Here is a 7,788-nt window from a genome sequence, read left to right on the forward strand (position 1 = left end):
GGACGATTCGAGGCTCATACGGTCTTTCAGGTATGCGTCGGGAGTGCTCTCGTCGAGTGTCTCCAGCTCGCTCTGCACGGAATTATAGTCCGACCAAAGTTTGGTTAGACTCTCTAGCCGAACGGGAATCTCGTCAGCTTGCGTACCCTCATCGAAGTCATCGACGAAGGTTTTGATGAGGTTGAGTGATGCCATCAAGCTCTTCAGCCGCATCTTAAGAGTTTTTACACGGCGATCGCTGGACATATTGCGATGATAGAAGTGGATCTGTGGACAATTGGACAAGCGGAGCACACACAGGCAGGTAGGTATGTTGGTTGAAATGCTAATTACCTGCTCGAGGCAATACAAATGCCTTGAATAGTTCAAATCTGCTGATAGGTGTTGATTCTGGGCCGTAAGTATACGACGGACTTCGTGAAACCTTCTGGAGCTTTCTAGCGTAATTCAATGGCGGTTGAATGATGGCGTTTCACTAGCACAGGACTACCGGGAATACGGAGTATCGACGTATCCGGCTCGAAGGACCATATGTCGAGTAGCACAGAGAGCAGCAACGGTGTAAAAAAGTTCCCTTTATTTCACTTCAAACTAATTCAAAAACTTCAATTTTATTTCACTAGCCTACACTTGCGTACAATACTTCAACGTTCAAAACAATATCCACTATTCAATACAATTTCCACTTTCTGCTTGATGGGCTTTCCAATGTGTAAAAGAGGCTGACACATGTCAATGAAGTTCCTTATATATCAAGGAGGGCCGGAAGAAGGTACATCGCCATAGTAGTTCTCCTTTTTCTCCTTTTGGGTCTCGATTGGTGTCGATGAACGAGGGGATATGATGATTGGTGTGTGCGCTCGCTCACTGATAGATGGCGTATTATTTTCTTTTTTCTTTCCCTTTCGTGGTTCACGAACAATACTTAAACTTAGCTTAGGTTAACTTAGACTAGATGGTTGCTACTCCGTGATTGATCAGAATCACTGGAATTGCACATTGAATCAACCAAATCAACTGAATGAGGCTGGGAGTGACCATCCTTTCTCAGTGTACAAGTTTGAGTGACTGCATATTCAAAGATCAATAACAGCGCCACGTCCTTGAAATCAGTTGGGAGTAGGGAAGACATATTGGGATGTCCTCTGTTGTTTTGGGGACCGTGTCAGATTTTGATAGTAGGTTAGGTTCGTTGTATCAGGGTTCACCTTGATAAGTGATGCGACCGTAGTTTTCATATATTTATATATATGTATTAATTTCGAAATGGACGCGAATAAGACTAGGATATTTTAATACCTGGTAGGAAAACGATGCAACCCTATCAACTTAGTAGTATAAAGTGGCGTGGAATGAAACCCACAGTCGTCTGCTCAGTCATATAAAAACGGTAGACAATCAAGCCCTTTGCATTACAGCAAACCGCCGGCATGAAGCTTGGGTAATGGGACTTGGTTGGACATGTTTTATGATTTTCACACTGCGTCTAAATGTATGCCCTGTTTTTCTATGAATACAACATATGGATTATCTTAACAATGATTTTTATCATCAAATAAAATCATACCTCAAAATCGTGCAACACCAGTAGCCAGGAAAATATTTCCTCTACTGTAAACTCAAGTTACTCTTTTTCAGAAGTAGTTTCCGCCTTTTGAAGCGTTGGTGCTGATGGAAAATTAAGTGGATCTTTTCTACCTTCAACATCCTGTTTTGGAGCACTAAATTCAATAAACCAGCTATCACACTTCCCTTTCTGTCAGAACTTAAACAGCATCTTAAACAGTTTCATTGCTTTGCAATGGGATGCAAATAATTTTCATCTGTTTTTCCACCGTAAACTCATCGAAGTTTATGCAACTGAGTACCATCGGCGTAGCCAGGCATGGCAAATCATTTACATTCATTTCGTGCATTCATTTACATTCATTTGCCTCTAACTTTTTCCATCAACAGAATTCCGTTAAATGATGTACAAAACTTTTGTAGGTTTTGATATTAACTACAACTTTTGGCAATAACTCAAATCTGTACCTCTTATGCATGACGAACTAGAGCGGGCAGAACTTGTTACTATTTTTCAGTGAATGTAATTTACATTCACTGAAAAACATAGGTAAGTCCTGTTCGCCCCAGTTAATCATGCATAAGAGGTACAGATTATAGTTATCGACAAAAGTTGTAGCTAATATCGAAACCTACAAAAACTGCATACACTATTTCATGGAATTCTGTTGATGAAAAAAGTTAGAGGCAAATACATTCATTTGCCATACAATCATACAATGAATGCACGAAACGAATGTAAATGATTTGCCATGCCTGGGTGTAGCTAATGGGGATGTCTAATGGTCCAGGCCCCCTCCATAGTTATTTGAAGATTTATATAATTTAAATTGTCGATATTAGAATTACAAAACAAAACTCTGGGGGGGTGGCAGGCACTCTAAGCACCCCCATTAGCTACGTCAATGCTGAACAGTGAGCTGCCTGCCGGTGGAGCAGCGTGCCATTACAGTTCGAGAGCAAAATGTCACCACGCGCAAGTGTTCACCGTCCAAAGTCCCAAAAGTAATCAACTCGACCGCTTAGTTGCTCTTTTTTTTGCCGAGATCCAGAGAGGGAGAGAGCAGCAGGAAAAAGGGCAGCAAACACGAAGCTTTCATTAACGCTCCCCCGAAACAAAACCACATAACTTGCAAATTAAAAACTTTGTTGCGTCTTCTGATTACATGGCAAAGTTTTTGGGCTTGTCTGGTGGATTGGTCCCTTCCCAGAGGAGCACCTTTTCCGGTGGCGGAGATGTGCCGACTTCGTCGTCGTCGTCTAATGCGACAGGTCCCTTTACTGCAACCTCCAGTGCTTCAAAGTCTTGTGAAAAATTAATGAAATTGCTCGAGCTAAGCGGGAGCTAATTTCTGTTCTATACCGGTTTTTCGACACCAAATTTCGCACCCCCATGCCAGCAGGAACCTATTGGATTTCTGGTAAGAGCCGGGGTTGGTTGGATTGGGCGCTGTGAATCCTTAAAGTGTTGTAAATTTATGCTAATGGTATTAGGAATTTCATCATGTGTTGAATTGCGGCAAAATTATCGATCAGTTTAGCTTGAGCAAGAACCAATGAACTGTTCAACTTAGGCTGGAAGGTGTTGGAGAAAAATGAAGGTAACTTTATTTAAGATAATGCTTTGTTACGTGAAAGGTATATTGTCATTGCAGTGCTCATTTTGAGCTTCCTTAATAAAGATGCACAACATCAACATAATGGCAGCGTTCTGATGATCTACACTACATTCAGAAATTCCATTACTATAGTTGCGTTCCTTATTGATTCGATTTGGAAAAAGTGGCCATAGGTGATCCCCTGTTTTAATTTTTGTTAAATCTCAGCGAAAAAATGAAACTTGATGTAGTTTCCACACAGTTTCACAAGGAAATACATTAAGTAACTTTACAAAAACTCTTAAGCATCCAAAATGATATATAAATTTAAAAAATTACGTATTTTCATAGAGATGTCTATAAATGCATTGGGGAGACTTGATTCCCTTTTGATTAAATGCATTTTTGTAAGGGAGAGTGGACTCAAGGACGTTTCATATGATGTTGACTTCTCATTTCTGACGAACGCTCGGACTTTTCTCTTGATACCGCCCATTAGATTCTGCACAACTTTCTTCTTAACTTTTCGTTGTGCTGCAGACCAAATTTTCTTGAAGCAGTCAACAGAGCTTGTTTCTCTTCCATCTTTCTTAAGATGCCGTTTAATTATTGCCCAGTATCTTTCGATAGGATGCAGTTCAGGGCAGTTTGGGGGATTTTTGAATTTTTCGACAAAATCGATTTTTTCCTTCTTGAGCGTCTCCAACGTAGCAGAAGCATAATGAGCAGATGCCAGATGGAGGATCCGTATGATTTTGGTAGAAGGGTAGAAGCCGTTTTTTGATGCATTTCTTTCTGTAATTTTCACCATAGATTGTGCCCGTTGTGAAACACGAAGAACTCTTCAAGCCACAGGGCAAACGGTTTGCCACACCAAAACATTGTTTTCCAAATTTTTCGGTTCGGATGTATCGCACTTCATCAGGCACATCTGTCCTCTGCTCAGCGTTGAAAAATTGCAGCCCGGGAAGTGTACTGGTATCCAATTTGACGTACGTCTCGTCTTCCATCAAAATTCACCGGTTCGGCTTTTGAAGGAGAACGTCATACAAGTTCCGTGATTGTATTTTCGAAGAAGCTTTCTGTGAATCCGTCCTTTTGGGTGCTTTTTGCTTCTTGTAGGTTCAGATATTGTTACGTTTTTTGATACTCAGCACAGTTCCGACGCTAATGTCCAATTGTTTGGTAAATTCACGAACGTAACAGGGCTTATGCGATTTCAAATGGCGTACTGCTGCCAGCTCCTTTTTCTGGTCCGATGCCTCCTTTTTGCGCCCAGTTTTCGGTAAATCTTCAAGAGTTTCTCAAAACTTCTTAACAATCTTGAACACTTTAGATTTACTGCACTTCACGCTTTTTGTCAATTCTCGAAACGACAACTTTTCGCCGCTGGGTCGTCTGGGTCTCCTTGAATGACTTCACCACCAGGAAAATTGGCGAATAGTGGATTCACAACTGTTTCCAGATCCATCTGTGGGACGCAGTTGGATTTTCCACGACGGCGCACAAGATTTTTTGGTGGATCTGCTCTTGCTCCGATACCATCTCGATAACCAGTAGATAGATTGCGATGAAATTTTTCCAGCGTAAACATTACACTGTTAGAGAGTTTCAGTCAAAATTTCACAAGACTAATGACTAAGAGAAATGGCTCTAATGTTGGCCTACGGATCTAAAATTGGCCCCATCGCTAAAAATCTGCTATTTATCAATGTTATCTAAATGAACGCGTCATTGGGACGGTACTAATGGATATTTTTGGTCGCTATTGAACATTTAATCGATTGCTGAATTTATGTATGGGCCCAAATTAGGAGCAGCCGACATTACATCCATTTCCTTCAGTAAATAAATTTATTTTTGAACCGATTATTGCACTGCTGAATTTCGCAATGCAAAACTCAAAGGAGAACATGCATAAACGACAAACCATTTGAGGAGTAGGGAGGACGTTTCGGAAATTGTGACCGGCCATGTATTAGATATAGCACAATACGCTACGAGGGGGAAGGAGATTTCAAATTGGTTGCCACAATAATGATCTCACGCATGAGATTTGAGTGTTTCTTGGTTTTTGTAACACTGGTTCCACTTACATTTCCTTTGGAACTGTTTTCAAACTTCGCCATTCTCTTGGAAATAATTTAAAGCAGGTAACCCTAACAGGATTTCCATCAGTTTTTAATAATGAGGCGGGGCTTAGAAAGTATCTTTTGTTGTGTGGGATATACTATACCCACGATATGGGTATTTTTGGAATCGGAGTGACGTGTAGGAACCGGAAATCGATGTCTGACGCCATTTTGAAATCCAAGATGACGGCTTCCGGATACAGGAAAACATGGAAATTCTGTCAAATACCACCCCACAATATGGGTATTTTTGGAATCGGAGTGATGTGCAGGGACCAGAAATCGATATCTGACGCCATTTTGGCAACCAAGATGGTGGCTTCCGGTTACATAAAAACTTGGAAATTCTGTCATATACTCCACAATATGGGTGTTTTTGGAATCGGAGTGACGTGTAGGGACCGGAAATCATTGTCTGACGTCATTTTTAAATCCAAGATAGCGACTTCCGGTTACATAAAAACATAGAAATTCTGACAAATACCCACAAGATGGGTATTTTTGGAATCGAAGTGACAGGTAGGAACCGGAAATCGAGGTCTGACGCCATTTTGGAATCCAAGATGGTGGCTTCCGGTTACATAAAAACTTGGAAATACTGTCAAATACCCCACAATATGGATATTTTTGGAATCTGGGTGACGTTTAGGGACCGAAAATCATTGTCTGACGCCATTTTTAAATTCAAGATGGTGACTTCCGGTTACATAAAAACTTCGAAATTCTGCAAAATACCCCAAAATATGGGGATTTTTGGAATCGGAGTGACGTTAAAGGACCGGAAATCGATGTCTGACACCATTTTGAAATCCAAGATGGCGGCTTCCGGTAACAGAAAAATTGCCAAATACCACCACGTCACCCCGATTCTTAAGATACCCATATTGTAGGTTATTTAACATTATTTTTATGTTTTTATGTAACCGAAAGTATTGAATTTCAAAATGACGTCAGACATGGGTTTTCAGTCCTAATAAGTCACCCCGATTAAAAAAAACCCATATTGTGGGGTATTTAACAATATTTTTCAGTGTTTCTCTAACCGGATGTCACCATCTTGGATTTCGAAATGGCGTCAGACATAGATTCCCGTATCCCACAGGTCACCCCGATTCCAAAAATATCCATATTGTTGTGTATTCAACGGTATTTTTCTGTTTTCCTGTAACCGGAAGCCGCCATCTTGAATTTAAAAATGGCATCAGACATCGATTTCCGGTCCCTACACGTCACTCCGATTCCAAAAATACCCATATTGTGAGGGTATTCGGCAGAATTTCCAAGTTTTTCTGTAACCGGAAGCCGCCATCATGGATTTCAAAATGGCGTCAGACATCGATTTCCGGTTCCTACACGTCACTCCGATTCCAAAAATACCCATATTGTGGGGTGGTATTTGACAGAATTTCCATGTTTTTCTGTATCCGGAAGCCGCCATCTTGGATTTCAAAATGGCGTCACACATCGATTTCCGGTCCCTACACGTCACTCAGATTCCAAAAATACCCATATTGTGGGGTGTTTGGCAGAATTTTCAAGTTTTTCTGTAACCGGAAGCCGCCATATTGGATTTCAAAATGGCGTCACACATCGATTTCCGGTCCCTACACGTCACTCAGATTCCAAAAATACCCATATTGTGGGGTGTTTGGCAGAATTTTCAAGTTTTTCTGTAACCGGAAGCCGCCATATTGGATTTCAAAATGGTGTCAGACATCGATTTCCGGTCCCTACACATCACCCTGATTCCAAAAATCCCCATATAGTAGGGTATTTGACAATATATTCAAAACCCTCTTTTTACGAAGTAAATCCCAAATAACGAGGTTTTTTTACGCACTAATTCGATTTACGAACCCCCGTTTTGGTTCGTAAATGAAGGTTCCAGTGTATTGCATAGTGAACAAGAATCCTCGGCTCTGTAAAACTAATTCGATTGAGCCTTATCAAATAAATTGAGACTAGATGAGACTCACCCTAGTGGCTCAACCAAGACTCGCGGATATCTAGCTCAATAGCATGATACCATTGAACTGTGTCACAGGGCCGGCATGCTACTGGGTAATTCGGAGGGGTACGCGGAACAAACTGTGCAGAAACTGTGGGATTTCTTAAGTGATTGTAAAATTAATTGGAAGCTAAAGTGTGGGTGGAAAAAGTCTAGAAGTTTATTCATATGGAATTATGGAGCGGATGGTTTTATTGGGCTATTATGGAGTGTGTTCTATGGGTTTCTGCTTCCTTGGTACGTACCGGTGGTGTTTGCTGGACGATGGCGAGCGCTCGCTGGTGGTGATTATATTGGGCAGCTGTTGTTTGACCACGATGGTGGTCCGTGGCTTGATCACTCCGTCGATAATGGCGAATCTGTGTCTTCAACTGGTCTGGAAGATGGCGCCTGGTGACTGGAGCTGTGGTGGATTTGAGGCCTGCACTTTGGTTCACTTTTGTACTCCACTCACGTCTTCTAGGCACAAACGCCGGTTTACTTC

Source organism: Ochlerotatus camptorhynchus, unplaced genomic scaffold (genome assembly GCF_037179485.1).
Source record: "Ochlerotatus camptorhynchus isolate MF236.1 unplaced genomic scaffold, CSIRO-AGI_Acam_v1.1 ptg000232l, whole genome shotgun sequence".
Classification (NCBI taxonomy): Eukaryota; Metazoa; Arthropoda; class Insecta; order Diptera; family Culicidae; genus Ochlerotatus; species Ochlerotatus camptorhynchus.